General features: G+C 37.4%; 1 long non-coding RNA gene across 1 annotated transcript; it reads left to right on the forward strand.

Moving 5' to 3' along the window:
• The first annotated feature begins 343 nt into the window (after window positions 1-343).
• LOC136719244 (uncharacterized) lies at window positions 344-24925 on the forward strand. The gene is made up of 4 exons (XR_010805390.1): window positions 344-586; window positions 3229-3407; window positions 20096-20168; window positions 21308-24925. It is a non-coding gene; the product is annotated as an uncharacterized LOC136719244 (long non-coding RNA).
• Window positions 24926-25224: the final 299 nt, after the last annotated feature.

The raw sequence follows: 25224 nt of genomic DNA on the forward strand, positions 1-25224 counted from the left end.
GGGGGAGCAGGTTCACAGAGGTCAGCGGTTTGGATCCTTGCTGAGCTGGATGTCAGGAAACTGAGAGAATCCAGGCCTTCTGCCCACTGGGATCTTATCTGGTGGCCTGTGTCAGGCACTCAGAAAGACCTCTATTACTAACTGAAGCTCCTTAAGGTGAAAGAAATACATAGGCCAGAGAAGTGGGGGGGGTTGAGGTTGATGCAGCACCCCCTGCTGGTGTTTAATGCAGTGATAACGATCGCAATATATACGATTTTTATAAATACATTGCTAACCCTAAGACTGCTGTGATTGGTTGAAATTGCAGGGCGAATAATAGCGTATCGTGATTTGTTGAGGGAAGACAGTAGTAGCCGATTCTTTGAACAACAGCCAATCAGCGCCTTTGTTGTTGCTGAGACGGGGCAAGAGCTAAGCTGACACACAGTTGGCTGCAAAATGGCAAATGGAAAAAGACAACAGTTCTACTAAAAAAGACAAAAAACCACTACTAATTGTGAGGAGAGCATCAACAACATCGATAACAAAAATAACATCGCAGAAGCAAGTGCCGAGCCTTTTTCAGAGAGCAGTACTGTTGTAGGTAAGACATGTTTGTCGTAGTTTATTGTAACTGTGCGCGTCTGGGTTTGTTTAACCATGTTGGTGTAGTGCAGTAGTAGTAGCTGTACTCTGATTTTGCTCATCGTTATGTGACTATGACTCGTGTGTGTGGTTGGTTTCTGTCTATTCTTAAGCTCCTCCCTGCAAAATACATAAACGCCTCGATAAAGCAACTAAAAATGGCAATGACGTCATGGTTTGATTTCCAGTCGGCAGCACCCCCTGCTTAAAACAACTTCCCACGTCTAGTATGAGTAAATATACATATTTTTAACATCAGGATTAGTTCACAGGGCACCTACCACCTTATACTTTGTCTATTTCCCTTATGAGAACACGTCACATCTGCATTTTAACGCAGGGAAATTCAATGTGTATGTGTTATTCTCCATCCTGTGCATCCTCTCTAAACGGCTGCTGGTTTGACGAAAGACTTATGCCTATCTTTAACGTGCAATCTTGCTTTGGGTAATTGGGTAAAAAACAAAACTAGGGGACTTTTTTCTGGGTTACATATTGAATCATATATAATTTCCTAGAGCTGTTCTAGAGAAGCTTGTTAAACTCAGGTAATCCTTCCTTGCATATAATTTGTAACCTATTTTCAGTGTGGTTTTATGAAATCAATGCCTATATGTTCATATTATTTCCAGATAGCGTAGTGCACAAGTTTCTTTTATCTTTCTGTTTTCACATTAGGCATGAGAAATTGGGGCCTAGTCATAAAAATATGGCTGGGGCAAATGGAGGTGATGTGATAGAAGTAGCTGCACCTTTGTGCACACTGCAGTCCTTAAATAAGTTTTGAATAACATGAGAACCATTACATCTGAAGGTGGGGAGAATTACCTGCTGCAGAATTGTCTGGATAATGATGGCTCCTCTTCAGACCTGATTGGTAGAGAAAATGCACGGGAAAGTTAGGTGGTAATTGAAAAAAAAAAAAAGGTACACCATCTCCACAATCAATGTTGGATGTATTTGTGAAGCTGCCTTGGGAATCTGAAAATAGGGGCAGAGCCAGGGAAGTCAGAACAGTTTTTTCCAAATTGTAGCTTTAAATTAGGACTTATTTCCCCCCACCTCTCTTCCAATACTACTCTTATTATATTTTGAAATATATTTAATATCTATCTATCACATACAGGTTAAAATAGAACTCCAAAAAGGGAATCTTTACAATTGAAATAATCGGAACATACCCACAAGGTACTGGCCAAGCTCACACTATCTCCTTCTTCCTCTATTGTTCCTGTACGCAGACCTTTTTTGTTTGAGTTGGCCAGGCTTGGGGCATCATTTCTCTGGCAATTACTCAAAACCTGGGATACACACCTATGGACAAGCAAATGCTTCACCTGCTTTACTGGCCATGCCACACCTTGAAATGCCTTTTATTCAACTTATCTCAGTATTTTGTGCTGACTGAAGTCGAAGAGGGGTGCATGTCAGCCCGTTGGAATAAGTAAATATAGCCTCTTGCATGTTCCTGCACAGAACTAACTTGAATTTGTTTTGTATATAGAAAAAGTAGTACTATTTATTTGCATTGCCTCCAGCGTAAAGGGATAGAGCTCATTGGGAGTCCTGTCATTAGAGTGCATCATCATTGCTATTAAACATTCATCTTTTAGATTAAAAAGCGGTAAGCCTTTTAAGTCGCTGAACTTGCACACTGGAAACAATTACCTAAAAATAACAAAATTATCATAACTGAAACGGAGCCTGCCAAGGCAAAGGCCAAATAATTAGTTTCAGAAACTCTGTTTTCATTGTGTGAAAATGCATGAGCAGATTGTTTAAATTACCTTTATGTTACTCATCTGGGCTCAGTCTGTAAACAGGAGCTTGTAGTTCTATGTAAAAAGCTGTGAAAATTTTCAGGAAATTCTTTTTTCTTTCTCACTCACATTTTTTTTGAAAGCTCATTAAAATAAAGATGTAACAATCCTCTAATGAGAAAACACTAAACAAAATAGATTTTTTCCCCTGCTCACTTGTTTTTCTATAACTCTTTGGATCAGTTCATAATCAACAGGCACCAATGTCTTATATTCCTTTCTTAAAGATATCCCGGTTACACCCACCAGATATGTTTAACTGAGAGTTAAAGAAGGAATACCTTCATTTGCTTTGTATCCATCACATCCTATGATCATCATGGCTTGACCTGTCTAACCCACACTGCTTCCAGACCACTTGCTTGATGGTAATCAGCCAGTGCCTGGAGAACTGGCTACTGAAGAGCAGGCCATACTGGATTTCTGGACCCCTTTTGGGGGTCGATACCAATTTACTGTGCTCATTTCATTACATCTAAAAATACAAAGCAAGGGTTTAGTTCTTTTGTTATTTTTTAATGAGCATGATAAAATGAAATTAATGAAAAAACACAAAAAAAAAACACAACTGTAGCCTTTTCTGCCAAAACAAATACTATAATGTTATCCAACATGACATGATGCAAGTCTTTAGTTATGTCCATGTTACAGGACACTGTCCTTGCATGGGCTCCTCTTCTTATTGTAGATAGTTTACTATGTACGAATATGCTTGTGTGTATTTGTGTTTTGCACAACAAAACCGTGTTTCTGATCAGTTCTCCTGTGTTGTGCTCCGCAGTCTGGATGATGACAGGCCGCTGATTTCTTCAGAGGCTGTGGGCTGTGAGTGCGTGAGGCGGCCACTGCAACAGCAGACCGTCAGCCGGGCTCGTGATTGACACTGGCCTGAAGTTTGCAGAGAGAGTTCGCCGAGTTCACAGGCTGACGCGCTGTGTCCTGAGGGTTCCAGGTTTGAATGTCAGTTTCTCTAATAATCTGAACTGGTGAAAAGGTCAGCCGCAGTGTCTGGTCATGAGTCGAATGTAAGATGGTGAAAGAAAGCTGAGCCTTGGGGTGAAATTGATTGTCTAGAGGAGGGAGGGGAAAAAAGGTGAGCATGGGGAAAAGCATGGGGAAAATGATATGCCCCCCCTTCGTAGAAATACATGTTTGGTAAAATGTGTAACCATTCTGAAAGAGGCTTCTTTTAAAATCTGATTCCCCTCTCTTTGTGTGTGTGTATGTAAAGCGTATATATTTACTACATCATAATGATTTTCCATAGATTCACTAAGAGTTACTCCTGGAGCATTCGGAATTAAAACCTTTTATACATTATCTGCGTATTTTTGTCTAGATTTCAATAATTACTGACTGCATTTCCCTCCTCCTTACCAATACAAGACAAAACCATCACCAGCAACATAGATAGATAGATAGATAGATACTGTAGATAGAGAAAGATATACTCATAGACTTGGGGTAAATGCTTTCTTTGCACTGCCACAGAACATTTTTTAATACACTTAAAAAATAGCGCCCTCCTGATATCGTTTTAGGATTGAATGATGAAGAAAACATGTAAAAGAATCCAAATTGTTGGGAGACTCAAACGTGGGAGGCATTATCAAGATGTAGCCTAGTTCCTCTTCTCAGATGGTAAAGTACTGACACAATCAATTATTCCCTACTACCAAATTAATTGTGATTCAGGACATGTAAAAATAAGCAAATAAATTAAAAAAGATCAAATGAAAAATGTGGTGGGAAAAAAAGAGATTTACATTAGTCATCTGAAATGAAGAAGGAAGGTTTTTAAATGTTAATAATTCTTCTTCATCACTGTAAAACTGAAATTTTCCAGTGACAGATGTATGCCGTTTTAACCCTTGTTGTATTCATCCTTTAATGATAAAGATGTGCGAAAGTTGGAGTCTGGGAGATTCTACTGTTGCTATTTGCAAAAAGAAAAAAAGAAAAAACTTGCACTTTGTCATCTGATACCCTTTGACATGCAGGGCTGGACTTCACCCTTCAGAGCTGACAATCTTGCCAGATTTCACACATGCCTTCCTCTGAAAGTGCAGGGATGACTGCTTTGGGATCTGGCTCAGAGGTTTCATCCTGTGTGTTTCTTTTTATTTTAAAGAAATTAAAAAAAAAAACAAAGAAAAAGGGAAAAAAAATAACTTAAATGAAAGGCTCAGGGGTAAATCATGCTTTGTAAGAAACTAGATTTCAGCTCAATTTTAGAAATCATGCCAACATATAAAAGCACGTGGAAAGAAAAAAAGTACATTAGCTTTTGAACTTAGGACAGAAAAATCTAACTGTCCTTTGCTACTTCTTCCTTGAAAGGCATCTTGGGGTGACTGGATGCTAGTATCCGTTCTGCGATCAAATGGAGTAAAATAAACAAAGGACACATTTTTTAATACCTCCGGATTGGGTTGCAGTCGATGGGGACGGATGGCGCAAGGAGGTCAAGTGATTTGTCCAAGGTCATGCAGTGTGACACCAGCTGAGCCAGGATTTTAGAGCCAGTGCTGTATTACTGCTGTCTCCCTCTCAGCATCTCTGCTCTAACCTTTCATTAAATGTTTAATCTGTGTCACCATTAAGTGATTATTATATGTGCTTTAATAGGCAATAAACAAGGGACAGATGTATAGCAAGGGGAAAAAACATAAAAGATGACAGCCTTGCAAATGGATTTAGCTGTAAAAAAGCAACCAGTCCCTGGAATAACCCACTGATTCAGATTGGTTAGCCTTACAAAGACTGTCACCTACACTTATTTAAAGTTTTTTTAATGTTAATTTTGTTTGTTAGTACAGTTTAAGGGATAAAAGAAAATCTTAATAATTTCAAATGCATTTCTGATTAACTTCTCATGGACAATTATAGAAATAGTATGGATGTACTGGCTACTTTTGGGCTGTGAACCAAATGCAGTTGCCAGTGATTTGATAGATTGCTTTTAGAAGAACTAATGTTGATGCTTTCAGATTTATGACTGTACAGATACATTTGTTTTATACATGCAGTACTATAGTTCATTGTTCGACTGTTAAATAAGAACAGGCATATAATCATGACTGAGAAAATAAGTGAATGCAAAACAGTTTAATTAAATATGGTAATGTAATTGGTTATTTAGCAGTGCCAAACATGTTTTTATTTCCTTATATGTAGTATTTTCCATTAGAGTTTTCTTACATATAAATGCTTGGATTGATAAATAGCTTGGTGAAAGCAAAGATCATTTATTTGGCCAGTAGTTTATGGAAACAGAATTGACTCCAAACATGCCCGCTATGCAGCTGTTATTTTAATGATGACCTTCAGTACCGGTAACTCCTGAAACTGCACAACACCTTCCTTCCTCTTGGACTATCTTTCACAATAACTGATGACACCCCCCTCCACACAAACGCACTTATACACACATACATACATCAATCAATAAATAAAACAAAACAAGAAAACACAACTGTCAGCCAGGCAAAATATTAACAAAACAAAAGAAGGAAAAAAAATAAAAAGCAAAAGAAACAGCATTCGAACTAATGTGTCCCAGATCGGGGCAGCTCCATCTAGTCTGATATTAATATATTAGAAAAGACAACCGCAATAAATTTTACATGTTACTGTAGACTATGATTGATCAATGTATAATAATATCCCTTTCTTTGCTTCCGCCATTAGGAGAGAGAGGTCTGCCATGTTGCCCTGTCTGGGCTCAGGTCAGCCCCTCTCTTTAATACGGAGGCTGCTGCTGCCGCTGAGCCTGTGAAATGACTCTGTGACAGCCGGCCATTAATTACCATTATCCAAGCCTAATTCATTCATCCCTTTCTCTCTCATGCAGAGGGACAGCTAGGTCTGAGGGCACTCAGGAAAATGTAGGCATGATTCCATATTCTTTATGCAGAGAACGCTGCCTGCTACTTTGTCGGTTGCAGTGGCTAATTGAATTGGCTTGTCAACAAAGCCGTTGTCATTCAGTAAGTGAATTTGTTGTATTACTCGCAACACAGCTGCTTCAGACAGCCAGCTATTTCCTGAAGGCAAAGCAGACCTATGCTCTGCTGAAACTGGGCTTCTTTAATTGATACATAATGCTCTTTATAATGCACCTGAATGCTTCTTTGCATATTGCAACAATAGCGGTGCCCCCTGGCCAGGCTGGACTCCGGCCATTTAGTAGCTTTCGCACAGGTGTGCTGTTTTCAGCCAATGGGGAGCTGACACATGCTTTTGTGTAAGTCGTCCTGCCTTGTGAAAAGCTTTACATAAAGCACAGTCCATGTCTTCGCACAATGGGTACAAAAGTCCAACAATTAGTGCTGTTGTAGAAACTCCTGTGTGTGTTTTATGGACAATGTTGTTACTTGTACATTTGCACAAGCAAGAACTGTTAAATACATTAAGCCAAAGTACAAGCAGCTGCAGGTCAGCCGACGGGGGCCATGGTGAAAAGGTTTGTTTCAGATGTGAAAGGAGGAAGCGTTTCCTCACATGCCTGGCCTTAGGGAAGCTCTTGTTCTGACCTGTAATAAATTTAGCTGCAGTGGGCAGGGAGGTTCTGAAGTGTGGGCCTTGGACACAATCCTGGTCTCCGAGCGCTTCGTCTAAACCGGGAGATGGCATCACTATATAGACATTCTGTGAAGGGGAGCTGCAGTATTTTTGGAAGAAATCCCCAGCGGTTGGCAGCAGCGAGTTGCAACAGCACCCTGCCCTGTGAGCCGTTTGGCCCTGGAGTCAAATTCATGCCAGTAAGGCAAACATTATGCAAGTTAAATATTAGGGTGTGCACAATATGCAGTGTGTGACATGGACTGCTTAATTGCAGGGCTAAGAGCAAACAAGATAAAAAGGGCCATTATTCACTCACTGCCTTGCCCCTTAACCATAATAACTGAAAAAGAAAAATAATCAAAGTACACAGGAAGCAATGACCACAGGTTGTGCTTGGAGCTTTCAAATGCAATTAACCCTTCCCAGACCCTGGTGTGTGCTCAGTGACTGAGAAGTGCCTGACTCAGAAGTGAAAAACACGGTAGGTATGAACAGTCGAGGTGCTTGATTGAACACTGGTGATTTGCATACGGCACTGCCCCGACCTGTCTGGACAGATCCAGCCAGTTGCTAACCTCAAAGCGGAGGTGGGTGGTAGAGAGGCAGCTCGGCCTGGGTGAGTGACTCCTGGTCTCTGTGCTGGCACTGCGATGCCCTGCTCCACTCTGTCTCCTTGGTGCTGAAGCAAAACCCTGCTGCATGTCACAGAGTGGCTGATGATTATCTATACCAGGGTCTCAAGGGTGCTCAGGCTTTGCTGGCAATCGGAGCTGAGCTGTTTGAGCTGATGGCTTTTAAAAGCGGTACAAGGCCAAGGCACGATTACCGGTCACTCACTATAAGCTGCTGAGGGCGGCCACATGATACCTTATTTTTCCACTGTGCCTTTTTAGCCACTATACCCTTGCAGAGGCTTGACAAGGTTATGCCAGTGTGTTCTGAGTATCTATTGATTTCCACCATCAAAGATCCCTGCAGTCAGTTAGGGATTTGCTGCTTCAGATAACACCCTGTCTTTATTCTTTAACTCTTCCTGACCCGTGTCCTTTGCCTGGCTTCCATTTCACTGCCATTACCACTTACTGTTTTATATCCATTTGTCTTTCATTAGTCCTGCAATTTCACAATTGCCCCCCCCTTTTTTTTATCTTCCTTTCTGGGGAAAAAAAAAATTGAACAAAAAATGCATTCAATAATAATAAAACAACATTTTTTGCAGGATTTTTTCATCACTGTTCTTCTGCAAGTAATGAATAAATGACTTAAGAATATATTTACATAAACTACACTGATATTTAAAAAATGTTATCCTAGCATGTGACAAAATGGTACATATACATCAATATTTTCTAATGTTTCTAGTAAATTACTAAGGGTTGTATAAACAGCTTTGAAGACCTTGTGCTCTTCGATATGAAGATATTCTGTTATCTCTTGCCTCACATACAACACGTACGAGAGTAACCATGTATAGTGCAGTATACCTGTATAACAAGCAGATAAACCTTGTTATAACAGATTACATTATATATTCCATATTCTTTATCATGTTTCTGGAAGGTCTGATTTCAACCACCCCATGGTGAAAATCTGCAGCAAGTTTAAAAGGTTGTTGGAAATTAGCTACTGCTGCAAGCCTTAAATGCTGACAAAAAAACAAAAAATGTTTCTAGATTTCAAAATTATTCATAAGGCGTGTTTTTCATCGAATCATTTACTGTTAGAAGAAAAAATTAGACTTTATTATGCGGTTGCTTATAAGTGACTCCCACCATGGATACTAGAGTGAATGGCTTATTGCCAAGGCCAATTGAAAGCCACCGTTGAAAGCCGGGGGGTAGATTTTCATAAATTATTCATCATTATACAAAATAATCCTTAGTTGGATTGGGAAGGGGGGTGAGGGGGGCGGGGTGAGGTGGGGGGTGGTGTTGCGGATTAAACATAAATATGCTTTTTTTTTTATACCGTTCAGTGTTCATCAGCTCTTAAACCTTTCTAAAACTGCTAAGGAAAAAAGGGATATAAGTACAAGAATTCAAAAAGGAGATACAGTGGCCTCACATAGCTGAACGAAGGTTTACAACCAAACAGCGACCGTGGCCTTGCAGGACACATTGACCCTGACCAAGTCTGTCTCCAGCTGGCACTATAGCGAACTATGTGTTAGGCCCGCTTGGCGCATTGTCATTGTCTCATATAGCCTAGACGGCCGAGATGACCTCAGCAGCCAGCCAGCTAGCCACAGAGCATGTTAATGTTGCAGAATCACATTATCATGGTCAAATGTGCCCAATGATTAAACGTACACGTGTTTGTTTCAGTCACATTTTTCTACAAATTTAACAGAACAAACCTGTTTTTTCCACTCCACCCATCGTAAGAAAAAGGCTTAGTTCCCATACATTGTGTTATATATGTTGTGTTATATTAATGAACATTTAGAAGGGTTAAGGAGTCTATGAACATTTAAACAGTGTTCTTAGGCTTCCAAGGCTCCGACAGTTGCTTTCTGAGAGGAATAATTCCTGGAACTGGGGGCCTCAGAGGGTAGATAACTGACCCCACCAAGGTAGACAAAACTGTAATCTGTCTAAAAAGCTGTCATCTCAGGGTAATCCCGTATCTTTCTGCTTTCTGTCATATCAGTGGAGAAAGGGGCATTGCTGTAGCCAGTTGGGAAATTGATAAGCAGCAGAGGCCCTGTCTTGAGACTTGAGCACAGAAAAGGAGGTTCATGTCACATTGTGCAATAACCTTAGCAAAACAGGATCTCTAAATAAGAGAAGTAAAAGTTAGGTGGTTTGTGGTTTTCCCCTACCTGAAAATGCAGACATCTCAATTATTACCTCATTCAAAAGATACCTTTTTACTGTAAACATGTTATTCAAGGCTCAGAGCGTCCCACATTTCACAAGTTAGCTGTGTCTTGAACAACAGCAGGCAAGTCAAGACAAGGAAACCTTGAGGGATTTTTGCAGTCAGTTCACCTGGTCAAGGTGCAAAGGGCGTGAAGAATCTGTTTCTTATTGAATGGGATTAAAGACGTTATTAAGACTAAAAAGGAAAGGCTACTAAAATACTTTTATACCCTGGCATGTGAGCTATAGTCCACCTGATGTAAAGACAGGGTAGGTGAGGTCACTCATTAAAAGAGCTTTAAGCATATGTTTAAGGTGGAATCTCCTGTTTTATTAAGGTGGAAAACTTTAAGGGTCAGAATATTTAGTTCATTGGCTTTCTTTCATTCACGGAAGTAAACCGTGGCTATTTGGCCCTTGTGTTGCTCTACCCTCTGTCTCAGCCTATAATGTTGTAGTACAGAGCATTCGAGTCTTCCGATCACATTAAGAAGAGACAGAATTAGAATTTCAAATAGTCTTTGAAGGCTGGCCCTTTGTTAGGAAAATGCACAGAGTAGAGAGAAAAAAGCAATGTAAAACACCTAAATACACACACATTTATAAATCACGGTGCCCTTGGTCAAAGATTAAACAAAAGAAAAAAGGAGCACACATTAGCTTTATGAGCAGTATCATTTTTATCCCCACAGTTCCTAACACAGAGAGGCCAAAACATATAAATTTTACAATCCTGCAGACATATTAATAGTTTTTAGCTTATGAGATATATTTTGATATCGTGCCCTTCGTTTTATGGCCCAAAGAAAGCCACCACATCATAGCGATCTGCATTAACATAATGAAGAACAGCTGATCAAAAGCTCAGAATCAAGATTCACTGGCAACACAGGCCTCTGTTTAGCATTGTTAATGTGCATGGGAATTATTTTATATTGTACATATCCTAAATATTGGAAATATTTAAGAAAACATGTTTGTTTTATCCTGAATGTCTCTATTATGGTTCTAGCTACTTTTAATAGTTTTTTCCAACTAATTTGCATATGTTTTATAAAAGCTCTCCTTTCTTCATCTATTCCCTTCTCTGGTATCACTATCATTGTGTGCATTCTTCACATTTTGTTTTCTTTTTGCTTTAAAACATAATTTCATTTAGGCATAATACTGGAATAACTCCACTATAACTCTGGCTCAACTATACTTCTAAAACAACTAATTAAACTAATAGGTTTATAAGTTTATGAACCTAATCATCTGCTACCATGTCGTACTGTTATAGGCAAAAAGCTTTGAAACTATATATACATATGGAGATTTAGCAGTGTCTTTTCTTTTGGATAAGTTGCCTGGGATTTGAAACATCCTGAAAGCCATCATTTCCCCTTCCCATGAAATGTGCACATCGCCATTACTAGTAGTGTGACAGTGAAGTGAATATTTCAGGGTTATCCATTAGATATGGTTTGGAGCAATAATTACTCTTAAAAGTGAAAGTGGTATCCTCCAAACAAGACTCATGAAACACCCAATAGTTATGCCTTAATTTTCTTAAACTAAAAAAAAAAAAAAGTACTTGCCTGTATAATGAAATCCTTTTCTGGTGAAAAAAAAAAAAAAAATAAGAATACAATTTTTATATAAAATATTGATGATGATGATAATAATAAACAATTACTGCTTAAAGACTGGTGCACTCTTTACAGATTTTATAAATAACACCTCATCTGGGCGAAATACAAATGACCATGCTTTCACTTCAGGATAAAGGCTGCATCCTTTCTTTTCCAAATAGAAACAGTTTTCTTTCACTTTAAATGGACCTCAGGATTGAAATACTATGTGTGGGGATTTCAGATGACCACAACACATAAATCTTTTGCGAAGCAACGTACAATGTTAGCAGACCCCCCATCCCCCCCACCTCAGCCAGCCCACTTCAACCCCCCTTCCTTTCTCTCTCTGCCTCAGTCTCATTCTGTGTGCGAGTGTGTGTTAAGTGCTGTTGAATAATAGTGACCTTTAATAAAGGATGGGATCCTGAGACTATTTTCCCAGACACGCAGTGACCTTTCAAACCAGACTGGGGTGAGGGGGTGTGGATTGTGGACTTTGAACCGGGCAGTTCCCGCTGTGTTCCTCTGTTTGCCAGGCTACTTTTTTATTGTGTCACAGGGAGCGTTCTGTATGCAAAGCAGGCTGAGCTGCCAGGCTGAACCTTTGCAAATCAATTTGTCTGTGAAGGCGAGTCCACTGGAGTGAAAGATGGTATAGCAGGACAAACTGCACCTCTCTTTGTGACATCATTGGCTTTGGCACTCATGTCAGTTATAACAACACTAATGGATTATCGAAAAAAGGCAGAGTATTAACCCTTTCCCTACTGTATTTTGATTGAAAATTGGAAGGAGGAACAAAAGGTGTGACTGAGCCCTTATTAGTCCAAAGTACTGTCATTCATTATAATGTTTTTTTTTTCCCCATATATATTTTTTAAACTCTTTAAATCCAGACAAAACAGCACACACACTGTACTGTACAGGTCCGTAATGAATACCTATTGTTTACGTACTCCAGCTGAAAAAAAGGAAAAACAAGATTTCACAGGCCCGTGAAATTCTGAATAGAAGATAAGGGTCTTGCTTCTGACATTGGAAGGAAAAAAATTGTTTGAGCCGGTTCAGACGCTGAAGGTCACGAAAAAGTGTGTTTGCGTTGTTTTTGAAATATCTGTCCTCAGGAACAATATGATACAAATCTGAGTGGGCTGGGAATCTAATTACATGACGTTTCAGGAATTGAGGTCGAGGTCAAAAGTCAGTGTGCAGTTTAGATGAATTTCTTTAAAAAAAGCGTGGTCTGAAACTAAACAGACTGTAAACCCCTACTTCTGAAATAATGCAGGCGAATGCAAATTGTGCTCATTTTACCCTCATACACATTCTATCAGAATTGCCTTCCAGCTTTTTACATTAGTAGCATTTATAGTATACTCAAGTCATGTTAAATAAGAGGGCAAGGAAACTATATGTGCATTTAAAAATCAGTTTCCAGCTTACAAAGACATGAGTTTTGCGCCCAACTCACTTCTCCCATACTTTAATAACGTCTTCTGGCTCTCAAGCATATCGTGTTGCCCTTAATGAAAAAGGTTACAGTTCAACAGTATTTTCTGGAAAATAGTACTCCCAGGTGTCTTGAATATACTTTTTCCCCTTCTTTTGAACTTTTTGTACATTGATAGTATGTTTTGCCATTTTGCTTTCAATCTGTACTTCAGTGGGAAAAAGTACAGTTGGAAAAAAGTGAATTTAAAATAATAATAATTTGGTTACTTAGACCAAAATGTTACTGTGTTTATTCTTTCATCAAGTTTTATTTGAAATGGTCAGACTCTGATATCCCTTATCATTCTCTCTAATTCAGATCTCACCAAGGAAGCAGGGAGCATGATCAATACATAGCTTCTAGTGTCCAAGGTTAGCCAAATCCTTTTCTTAACCCGTGAACATAATCAGAGTATTTGGCCATGGAGCATTCCCAGGAGGACTGACCCCAGGTTGGTGTTTCAGCCTGGCCTATCTGGCTGTCTGGTTGTTTGGGTGAAGCTAATGGGCCAAGGCTTTTCTACAATGAAGGGTCAATCAATCTCAGTAAATTTCCTCTCAGCCCTTCACTCGAAGGCCTGCATAGTGTTCACGGTGGATCCCTTACTCTGACCGGAAACTCAGTGTAGCTGGGATGCAAGCCGATGATTTTGTGAAGGCCTGATTCACCCTTCACAAGTGCGCCGTTTCAGTGAGGTGAGTCACTGCGAGACCTATTACTGAGTATTAAGTAGTAATTGGCTAAAATTTCCTGGCAGTAACTGAATTTTTGGACCTCACCCAGCTTTAGCGATCAATGCGAATGAAGGACGTTGATGGATTTCACCTGGGTTGCGCTGGCTAGAAAGTGAAAAGACTTCCAAACCCTCTGGGATGCATTCATGTAGCAGACAAAGTGCATTTAAACAAAATGAATATGCTATAGTAAATCTCGCAGACCAAAATCTTTTTAATTGAAAACGTTTAAAGAAATCCCCATTGGTAGTATGTTTCTGCCGTCAGGAATGCATTTTTCTAGTAATTTGTATACTAAAGGAAAAAGGGAGAGGGTTATGGGTATGGCAAGAAAGCCAAATATTTTGTCAACTTTCATTATAGATGTAATTCATTCACTCACTTAAAATGCGGGCCTCCTATTTAGCCCTCCTACGAATTTTAGTAAAGGTTCTGAAATGAAAGGTGGGAATGTACGTATGTTTTCTACTAATTTAAACAGATAGAAAATATACTAATTAATTTGATTGCATCTGGATTCAAGTAAATTGAACCCTTTCATACGTATAATTTATTTAGGTGAAAGAAAGATATGCTCATCCTAGACAAGGGCAAAAATATATATATTTTTAGATACAGGAGACATTTAAACTTTTAGCCAGATTAATGACCTAAGTGATTGTCTCAATAAGTGTCCTTAAACTTATAAAAACATAAATGTAAAAGGTTGCTGTCACTGTTAACAGAACAAATCTGCAGTCTGCATTGTATATGTCATATTAATAAGGGATTGCTTTGCCATGGTGTGAGCACAGCCGTTTAATTACTAGGGACTATATAACTTGAGGCCAGTGGTATTACGATCTGCTGCCACTGAAGTGTTTGCAACAGATCCAGACTGGCAATCTGTATTGTTATTGTTTCAAATGATGTATTGCTTCACAAAGATCTTGCACATTTTGTCTTATTTTTATCTTTATCACCAGTAGTCTTAGTAGCTGGTATCGCTCTCATAGGAGTTTTAGCTGCTCTGTCAAATCATAGTAGCGATACTTTAGCCGGGGACAACAGGATGTGACCTGGCAACTGGGTCCCGAGGAGCCATGTATGAAGAGGTCAGTCCGAACAGGGCTGGCCCTGTGTTGGAGTTGAACCACTTTCATTACCTTTTCTCTGCTTGGAACCATAATACAAAACTGCATCGCTTTGGGGAAAAATATATGTCCAATCAAATTATGCAATTTGTCTACAGATGTTAGCAGAATAAGGATTTAAAACTTTTATGGTTGACATACCAATGTGGTGGCCTAGAGTGGTGCTATATTAAAGAATCTAGGGTTTGAATCCAGAGTCTAAAGACAAAATGGGAACTACAGCCTCACTGCTCAGTGCTTAGCATATAGGAGTAGAGGTAATGGCTGGCCTGGTGCAGATGGCAGGTGATCTGGCCTTCTTGGATGACTGCTTGACACCAGGTTCCACGGCATGCTATGTAAGTATGATTTGGCTGTGTTGTCAAAAGCTTATACACTACATCCACATTCATGTGCTTGGTGTCAACATACAGGTCAGATGATCGAAACGCAAGTGGCAAATGTTATAGTGTATTTTGCATGAACTTTTTTATATATATATATATATATATATATATATATATAAATATATATATATATATCTATTACAATTATTCTGTGCAGAAAGACACCAATGCGATTCACAAAAATTATTGCATGTTCTCATAATTTGATAAAGGTTTGAATTAGACAAAAGTGTTTATTATCCTCTTAAAAGCACAACTGAAGTTGAAACACTGGAATGTATGTGTACTGTATGTGGGGTTAATCAGTTTAACTGGCAATACAAACACACATTATAATCTCCTCTTCAGCAAGATGGGCTAAAGTGTCTATGTCTGTCAGATTAATGAATTTCACAATGAGTTCCTGTCCAAGTTTGGTATAAATTTTGAGATAAAAACATTTTGTTTCTGTTTTTATGTGATAATAAAGCAACACTACTTTTTGCTATAAAAACATAAAAAGTTGCAATGAAAGATCTAAAGAAAAGTGAATGTTGCTCCTTGAAGAGCAATCAAACAAGAGGTACACAGCTCAAGAACAGCAGTCCTTTAGGTTTTATATTAGACACAGAGGCCTGTGACCTGTACAGAGTCTAAAGTAAGTTTAATCGTGTAATTAATTATCACTTTTAAGAAGTTAATTTAAGTTAAATTTAAAAATGGAATACAAAAGTATGAGGCTCCCGAGACGAAGCCTTTCGACTTTGCGTTACAAGACTGATGTAGAAAAAGCAGGCTGGCAAAACTGGGGCAGCGTATCTTAAACCGAGGTGGAACGAATTTCAGGCCACACTTTATTAGAGCTGCCAGTCCCACAATGGCACAGCTGTAGCTTGGGCCTGTTTGTTGTGGGCAAGGTGAGTATTCAGGCCTAGAGAGCTTTGTTGCAGCATGTATACCTTTTTTTTTATTAGATTTTTTTTTTTTAATTAAAAATAAAAAAATAATTATTTTGGACACATGAGTACCCACCCTTTATTTTCTCCCTTTATCCGCTTTGCCCTGGTCTAATTTGGCAGTGCATCTTGTAAGGTACTAGTTTACCTTCATATTACCCTTCGTTTAGTTTTTTTCCTGCTTAAGCATCCCAAGTATGAATTTATTAGCAGTCCTATAAAACTGAACAGAAATATAAGTTTGCAATTTAAGGGGTTATGGATATCATATAATCTCACTTCAGGTTCACTTTCCTTAGTAACAATACTTTATTTTTCTAGTACTGCCTCATATTTTGTACCAGTAAAATTGGAAATGCAATAAATAAACAAACAAAAACACAACAACTGGAATACTACAGACTTTTGTTCTGTAAGGAAAAAACTATCTAGTTTTAATTACTTTCATTTACTGTATATTGCACATAATTTAGTTTGTTAATCTGTAACACAAGCTATGAATTAAATCTGCATATGTTTGACATTAACAATCCCTTTTCCAAAATGCTCTTTTTAAACCAACAACAATCGTAGTTATATTGACAATTGGAAAATAATGGCCACCTTTTACAAATGTAGGTTATTCTAATATTTACAGTTAATTTCAAAGAAAAGTTTGACTAATCAATTAATCAGCAGTTCAAAAAAGATAATCCCAGAAAAACAATAAACAATATGAAGTGGATTATACAGAAAGTTCACAGAATGCTGCTGGAGCACACGCTCTTGTGTTTTTTTCAAAGTGAAAAGAATGATGCAACTGCTGAAGACTTCCACCATGTAGGACATGATTGGTTATCTTGGGGTAACAGATTTTGTTTTTAGAGCTTTGGTGCAATAGCTGTGAGGAGAAGTCAGAAAGTCAGAGGTGATAAAGTAGCGGGTTTGGTCATTTTTCACTGGTTATGCGAGTGTTGAGGGTCAGCAGTGTTGAAGCGATAAAGAAATTCATGGAAGTGCGGGTTGGCCGTTTTTTTTTTTTTTCGTTTTTTTTTTTTTTCATTTTTTTTTTTTTTTCCCCATTAGTTACTCAAGAGTCCGTGGTCAACAATGTTAAGGTGATAAGGAAATTCCTGGCAACCTCACTATTTCAGATAAGATAATTGTGGGCCCTGTTTTAAAAGGTATTCTGGCAGTTGAAGAAGGAATGATTGTATAAGTTTTATATTTATTACTGTTGACAAGGGTTTGCTTGGATTTCTTCAAAGTTGGGGTTTTATGAAGGGAGTATATTTTCATACATCTGATTATGTTGTTGAGGTTTTTTTAAATATGTCACCAAAAATCTGGAATGCTTTCATATAACTGTCTTTTGGTGAAAACACATTTTGATAACAAATACAAAATAATTTGCAAACAACACAGACCTGAAAAGGCAACAACAGAATAAAGGCAAACATCAGACCATTAACAATGTATTCACTATTTGGTTATCATAGGTACTTATTTATAATTTGCATCTGGCACTTTTAATTAGAACGTGCATGCATACCTGGTATAAATGTTTATGATTTTAAATCTGTGATATATAACAGACCATTCTCATGTTACATTTTATTTTTATCCAAACCATTGGTCCATACTTCCTTCCTTCCTTTAAAAGATACATGTGCTGTTGTTTTATGAGTATTATTTTTAAGGTCTGAGAACAATTGTAGCATTTATTTGCCATATATATGCATCACTGAGTACTGTGATCATTAAAGCTTAACCTTGCCCATGCACAGGTTCCTCAATCTGAAAAAGGCAAACATCTGTTAAAACCCACATCTATCTATCTATTTTCCTATCTATCTTTCTATCTATCTATCTCGCTCTCCTTCTCTCTATCTCTCTCTATGTATATATATATGTAAAGAGTCTAAGGCCATAGAGGCTTAAATAAAGTTAGTACTGTAGCACTTGCTCAAAAGCAATAGATGTATGTAGAAAAAACTAAAACAACAGACAAAACAAATAAAACATTTGCATGCCATAAAATATTTTTAGCCTTGAGTATTATAATTATTGGGCTACGTATTAGAAAATAATATACTTCTATGCCATAAGAAGAAATCCTTCTCCCCAAAATCTCTTATTTTAAAAGTCAAGTGAATGCATTCAGGGCTGTAAGTTCAAAAGATGTGTGTGGGTCTACACTTGCTGCTGTGAAATTCTTCTAGAGGCTGAGGGAAAGCTTATGAGTTTGAAGTGAGCTTACACTGTACATTGTGCTTGTGAGAATTAAACAAAAAAATCTAAATTTGTTTGCCGTTTTGATTAAAATATTTGAAATGTACCAGTTAGGATGATGCTTCTTTTTGCTAATGATATTATTTGTTAAATTGTCAATGAATCACCAATAATTTATTATTTTGGGTTCTGTTCAAACCATTATACATTTGCCAAATACAGTGCTGGTAAAATATGAAATAATAGCACTTCATGTTTACATTTCCTTCAGTCATCTCACGTATTCAATTTCACCAGGCTTGACTTTTTATTGATATCTAATGCACATGACTGAATGTTACAGGCACACAATTTGCAATATAACAAGAATATACATGTAAGTTGCAGAGTACAAAATTAAGTGTAAAGAAATAGATACCTTGTATGCTTATTATTATGCTCCACACATATATGTATCCAAAACAAGTCCAGGTCAGTGTTTTGATCTATCAAGAATCTTCATCAGAAATTCATTAGGGGATCCTTGATGGATCGAAAAGGCTGAGCTAAATAAATACATTTGTGGACCGTTTTATTGTGCAAGTTATCTATTCCTTTAGGTAATGTGTGATAACCACAGACTGTCAAACAAACAAGAAATGTTTACACATGTAATTGTTCCACGAGAGAAGGTTAATATCTAATGATGAAGTTGTTGATTTTAAAAAACAAAATGTACTGTATGTGGTATATTTACATAATAATGCAAATGAAACTTTAGTGTGAAGTTATTTCCACTAGCTTCCAGTGTCAGCTTACCAAATATTGTTTAACATCTCCTTTTCATGGTGCTTTTAAGAGTGCAATATGTTATTATTTTTATTATTAATAATATAATATCAGTTACTTCTTTGCTCTGTAGTATTATAATAAAGATACAAAAAATCGCCAAATATACAGAACCTTGATTATACCAAGGGAAGCAAGTGCTTTTTCTTGTTATGCTGTTATATGCTTTATCTCCTTTACACGTCGAGACCTGCAAAGATAATGGCAAAGGGTACCTTGTGTCCTCATTCAATGCCCTTCTGTAGACAACAGATACAACAAACTCCACAGACTGCAGTGTAATGCTGTTCTGAAACTTTGTGGCTCAGCTGGTAATGGAGTCGTCCTGCACTGTGCAGTGTGAGTCTTAATACAAATCTCTCCTCAATACCAACATTAATTCAATATATTGCTGCCTTTAATCCACTCAGTAGAAACTGAGTTATTTTTTAATGGGCTAATATTAAAAGACAAAATTTACCAATTCAGACATTTCTCAGTGGATGTGTATTCAACACTTTTCTGTACCTTTTCTAAGTGGTTAGGGCTCTGGACTCAGGGGTTTTTAAGTGCAGGGTTTTGGGTTCAAACCCAGATGGTGGCCAGTGCTGTTGTACCCTTGGGCAAGATGCTTTACATACATTGCTCCCGTAAAAGCCACCTGTGCAAATATGTAATTGTATGTAAAGTTTAATCTGATATATTGTTTCAATTGTAAATTGCCCCGTATAAGGGTTATTGGCTAAGAAATATAATAACGATCTTGTCTAGGCACTGAACAACCAAGCATAATGTTGGATCTTACATCCAAATTGAAAAGCAATCTAGTTTTTGTTTCTTAATTTTTTTTAAAGGTATTTTGTACTTTTGTAAACTTTTTTTTTTCTTTTTCTTCCTCTCTGTTAAGGAGGGCATTCGTAGCTTTGTCAAGGTGCGACAACTCTGCAAATAGAAGAACTTATTTGTTGAATATTTGGAAGGTAAGAAGCTCAGTGTATCTGCTTCTTTACAATTGATTTTTCTTTTTATTAAACACCATAGTGGAGCACGGGCGGCTACACATGATTCTAATCAGTGCCGTTACATTTTTTTTGAAATTCCAGGCACTTGGATAACTATCACGTGATTGTTTTGTTTGTGTTTGAAATTAACCTTGGTAAATAATCAATTTTTTTTAGCTTGTTATGCTCAATTAAATGACAGAACAATTTAGGGAAGGGACTAGTGAAGTAGATTAATTTTACAAAATAACCCCTTGTTAATAAGCTCGCATTTTACAATGAACTCTGACTTTTGCTTGACAACACTTACACACTGTTGAAGCCTTTTGTGGGCACACCAGGAATCACACCTACTTATGAAAAGTTCACAGACTGTTGCACCCTTTTTCCATTGGACACGAAAGAAAATCAAACTCCTGCAATTTTGCTCTCGAAATACAATTTACCTTAAATAGCTCATGTGTGACACCTTATGCACTTATTACAAGAGTCTCTTCAAATACTTATAAATATTTTAATGGTTTGAACCTTTAACATGTATTTATTTGACATTAACAAGAATATATATTTATATATATATATATATATATATATATATATATATATATAAATATATGTGTGTGTGTATATATATATATATATATATTATCATTATTTTTAAACTTTGCTCTGTGACTATGTTTAAAAGTTTATCGTCGCTTTGAAATAGTGGAAAAAAAAGGTCTGCTTTTTATTTAATTATTGTGTGGATTCCCAAATTAGATTTCATTTTACTTCTCTGCTTCTTGGTCAGGCCAAGAGCTCACAAAAAGGAACCACTCAAGTTCAGACACATCACAGACTTCTTGTAAAATAGCCCGAGCTCACGAAAACGCGCAGCTCTTGGAACGTAGCCCAGTGTACCAGTGGAACTTGTTTGGAAAGCTTTCAGTTAAAAAGCCACTTTTGGCGGGAGTGGGGGTGGTGAAGCCGCTGTGAAGGGTCAGAGCTGCTAAAATAAATAATGGTTTGGGTAGAGAGAACCATTCCTGTAATTATATCTGTCAGCTGACATATCGCCAGCACAACCGCCAACTTTAATGCTCCTTGGTCCTTTTTTTTTTTTTCCACCTCCTTAGTTCTCCATGGGTGGCGCAGGACTGGTGTGATAACAACCCTGCTGCTATAGTCACCTGGTCACCCTTTAGCACGGCAATAGGGGACCATCATACACTATCAGAAGAACACAGACAAAACAGAGGAAGACTTATTCTACACAGCTACCAATCTTGGCTGTACAAATTCACGTAACAGCTGACCTTTTTGTTCTTTGCAACACATCTGAACATGTGGCTCTCGCATTTAAAGAAAAGTTTTGTAATGTCTTATGTATAAGGTATATAACTTTTCTAGTGTTCTTAGTACTACTGCAGTACATTTTTTTTTTTTTTTGTCAAAAAATATGATTAACAAACAAAAAAACTAAAACTTTACACGTCAAATGTTTTTCATCATACTTAATTTAATACAATTTGAAACAAATATTAAGCATATAAATGCCTAATGCAGGGACAAATCATTAAAAAAACACGGTGGGGAAAATTTGTTCATCTTAAGCTTTTGTTAAATTGATTTAGCTTATGATTCAGTTTACTTGCAGAAACCCTTTATTTTTTCACTTCAGGTATTGCAGTTATAAACCCCTCTTAATTTATTAATTATATGGCAGGCAAAAGGGGCTTATGAGAAGAAAGATAAAAAAGAGACAGAGAGATTTAAGTCTTATCATGTTTATTCTTAGATTTCACAACATTGGAGGCGTATTGAAACCCAACTCCCCCTGTTCTTATTTCCCTCAGGGTGAAAGTATGAGCTACCACTTCCCACAACCTGTCAATCTGCTTATCAACCAAAGGGGAAACAGGGGCTTTCCAAGGGGTAGCATTAGCAATTTCTGTGTTCTGCTCTGTTTTTTGTTTTGTTTTTCTGGGTTTGTGTATTTTTTTTTCCTGATATATATTAACAAGCTTTAACACCACAACACGTGTTTTTTTTTTTTTTTTTTTAATCCTGTACAAATACATTATGCATTTGTGGAACTGTTGGCAATAAACGAAATACCATTCAGATAATTCATGACACAGCCGGTGCTGGGCACAAGAAATACACACCGTAATAGCCAGATATCGGAATTATGTTTGTGGCAACGCAGGTCCGAATTAGATTCCAAAAGAATATGCGGTATTCTGATCCACCTCCGGACAAGAATCATTGAGTTACTACAGATTTTGTGGCACCACAGTACATGGTTTGCCCAAGTTTATCCTGGAGATATTCCATTGGTGCTGTATGGGATACAAAGACTCAGGAATGATGTGGAGGGATTTTCAGGTGTCTTGATATACTATGAGTCCTGCTGGTCTTCTTACAAGTTTAGCAGATGCCTGAAACATCCAAAGTTGTGAAGAAGTCTCTGATGATGCTATGACACACACTCCCAACATCATCCCACTGCCTCCACCCAGTCTGTCTAGGATTCAGCTTATCAGACTGAGGATGCTCCGTCGTGCTGTCAGTCTCTCAGTAAAGCTTAGCTTAGCATTCTGTGTCTTCAGTAAAAAGTCCAAATGCCTTGCTTGTTCCACCATATCGTCTCAAATACATACCCAAACAGGCATATAAATCCATATGGAGCATTCATATCTGTTAGTATGATCCTCTCATTTTCATTTCAGTGGCTCATTGGCACAGTTGTGAATTGGGTGTTGAAAGTCAGGGACATAGCATTACTATGTTGTTTGTTTTTTTAGATGATGAAACTTTGCACATGATAAGTGCATGTCGCATTAGATTTTTTTAATAACGAGTTTTTCACACCAACACAACCCTTGCACTGACATTTGCAGGGGTTTGAGACCATAATAATTCTATAATAGTATTATGATTCATATTTTCAGGGACAGTTTACCCCCAGAAAATATGAATTCGAGAGAGGTATTCTGCCTGCAATGGAAATGATATCCCTTTGTGATTCTTTTGTCAATTCATTATACAGTTTTCGGATGTAGGCAGACAGATAAAGTATTTGGTTTTAGGATACAATGTAAAATGTTACATATATATTGAATTTAAATAAATGATAAACAACAACAACAAAACATTATAACATAGACTGGGCCTGGGCCAGTGGTGAATGAGAGACTACAGTGTGTTGTGTGGTGCTTTTTTATTTTTATTTTTAACTGTGGGCCATGTTGAGTGAGGGTTAGGCTGAGACCACCAAGGATTATTTCATGTCTGCCCTTAACTGCAATCCAAACAAGGGATACAAAGCTGACAGTCTGAAAGCCTATGTTACTAGCCAACAGAATAGTTACTAGATGACAAAGACTTCTAGGATATGGTTCTATTTATCCAACCACACTGCACCCCCCCCTCCAACCACTGCATGGGCCTATTACAGAATGGACTGCGAACCTACAACCTCACTCAGTTTGTTAGTTCCAGTTCCAGTGCTGCTCCTTTTTTCAAAGGTTTGCTAATGCTTCCCTAAGGATCATGTACAAACTGTACAGTGTGTCCTCTCTCTTTACTTTTCCGCAGTTCCCCGTCAGCCAGAGGGAACAGAAATAATTTAAACTCACTGCATATTGCAAATGATTTGGTCACCAAAGGAACTTAACGTAATGACACGTTATTTTTCTAAGTGACCCAGTCGGCTGACACTCTACAATAAATAGCCGGAGCATGAAGCAAACTTAGCAAGCAATGGATGCCTTCAAATCAGTGTGAGGGCTTTTAAAAGTAACTTTCCCAATCCAAAAAAAAAAGAAAAAATGGAAGGAAGAAACAAAATGGCTTTAGGTAACAGAATGCTTTCTGCATTATTTAATATTAATCAGTTGGTCTTCTTACTTGATTTATCCTGTAATTATTTCCTGTCTACTTCATAACAACAACAACAACAAAAATGCTCAAGAGCATTCTGGGAATCAGTTGTTGTTCAGGAACACAAATTAATAATTACAGAAGAAAGGGTTTTGAGGGATTGTGCGTTTAGAGTTTGATGCACTGATTTCTAGTTAAAAACCATGGTTAAATCTTACAAACACAATGTAATCTTTCTATGCAAAAGGCTATACTATAAAGCAGTTGTTAAAACTTGAACTGCTGTTTTCTTATGCACTCCTAAACAATAGGATATTTCTCTGGGCAAGTATATATAGTAGGATATGTTTTGTAATGTAATGATGAATATGATTTGCTCAGTTCTTGGTACACAATACCTTAAATCTGGGACTGTTCAGCAAAGGGAATAGGCTAAATATGATATTAAAATAGGAAACGGTGCTAGGATTCTGCTTTTAAATGAAAACTAAGGTCATGATGGACTATGTGTTTGTACAATTATACAAAACCCAAGTCATTAATTTGATAACAAATATAAATATAAAAAACTATAAAAAAATGCCTTACCTTAGAATACCTTAGAAATATCTGCTTGCAACTAGTACACATTTGACACTTTTTATTCACCCAATACTTCTGCCTTGTAGTCTTTTACTTGCCTGGGATGATAACACTGCCGTAAAAAGAGATGGTACAGTTGCCATTACACTGGGCAAATGTTGGCACAACATACAGTCCTTCCAAATCCCATCTCATTCTATGATTTTCCATTCCCGAGACACAGTATTGGTAATCAGTCATTGGATCTGATTAACTTTATTCATTTCTGCATTGGTTGGAAATACAGCTTTGGGCAAAGGATTGGATCTTTAATGTTGTATGAATTTTAAATGTACCCAATCTACATTTGCCATGTGCAAAATATATATATATATATATATATATATATATATATATATATATATATATATATATATCGTTCCCTATTACAACCAAAGCCATTGCTTACAGATTTATTTATTTTTTTGGCACACATAATCTAGTTTACAATGTAATTTTAGCATGAACACAGTTCCCTATTTTATTTCAGTAACAGTCTTTTGGAATCCATTAAACTGTAACTTGGGTGACCTAACAAAAACAGTAT

The sequence above is a fragment of the Amia ocellicauda genome, chromosome 23 (assembly GCF_036373705.1).
Source record: "Amia ocellicauda isolate fAmiCal2 chromosome 23, fAmiCal2.hap1, whole genome shotgun sequence".
Taxonomy (NCBI): Eukaryota; Metazoa; Chordata; class Actinopteri; order Amiiformes; family Amiidae; genus Amia; species Amia ocellicauda.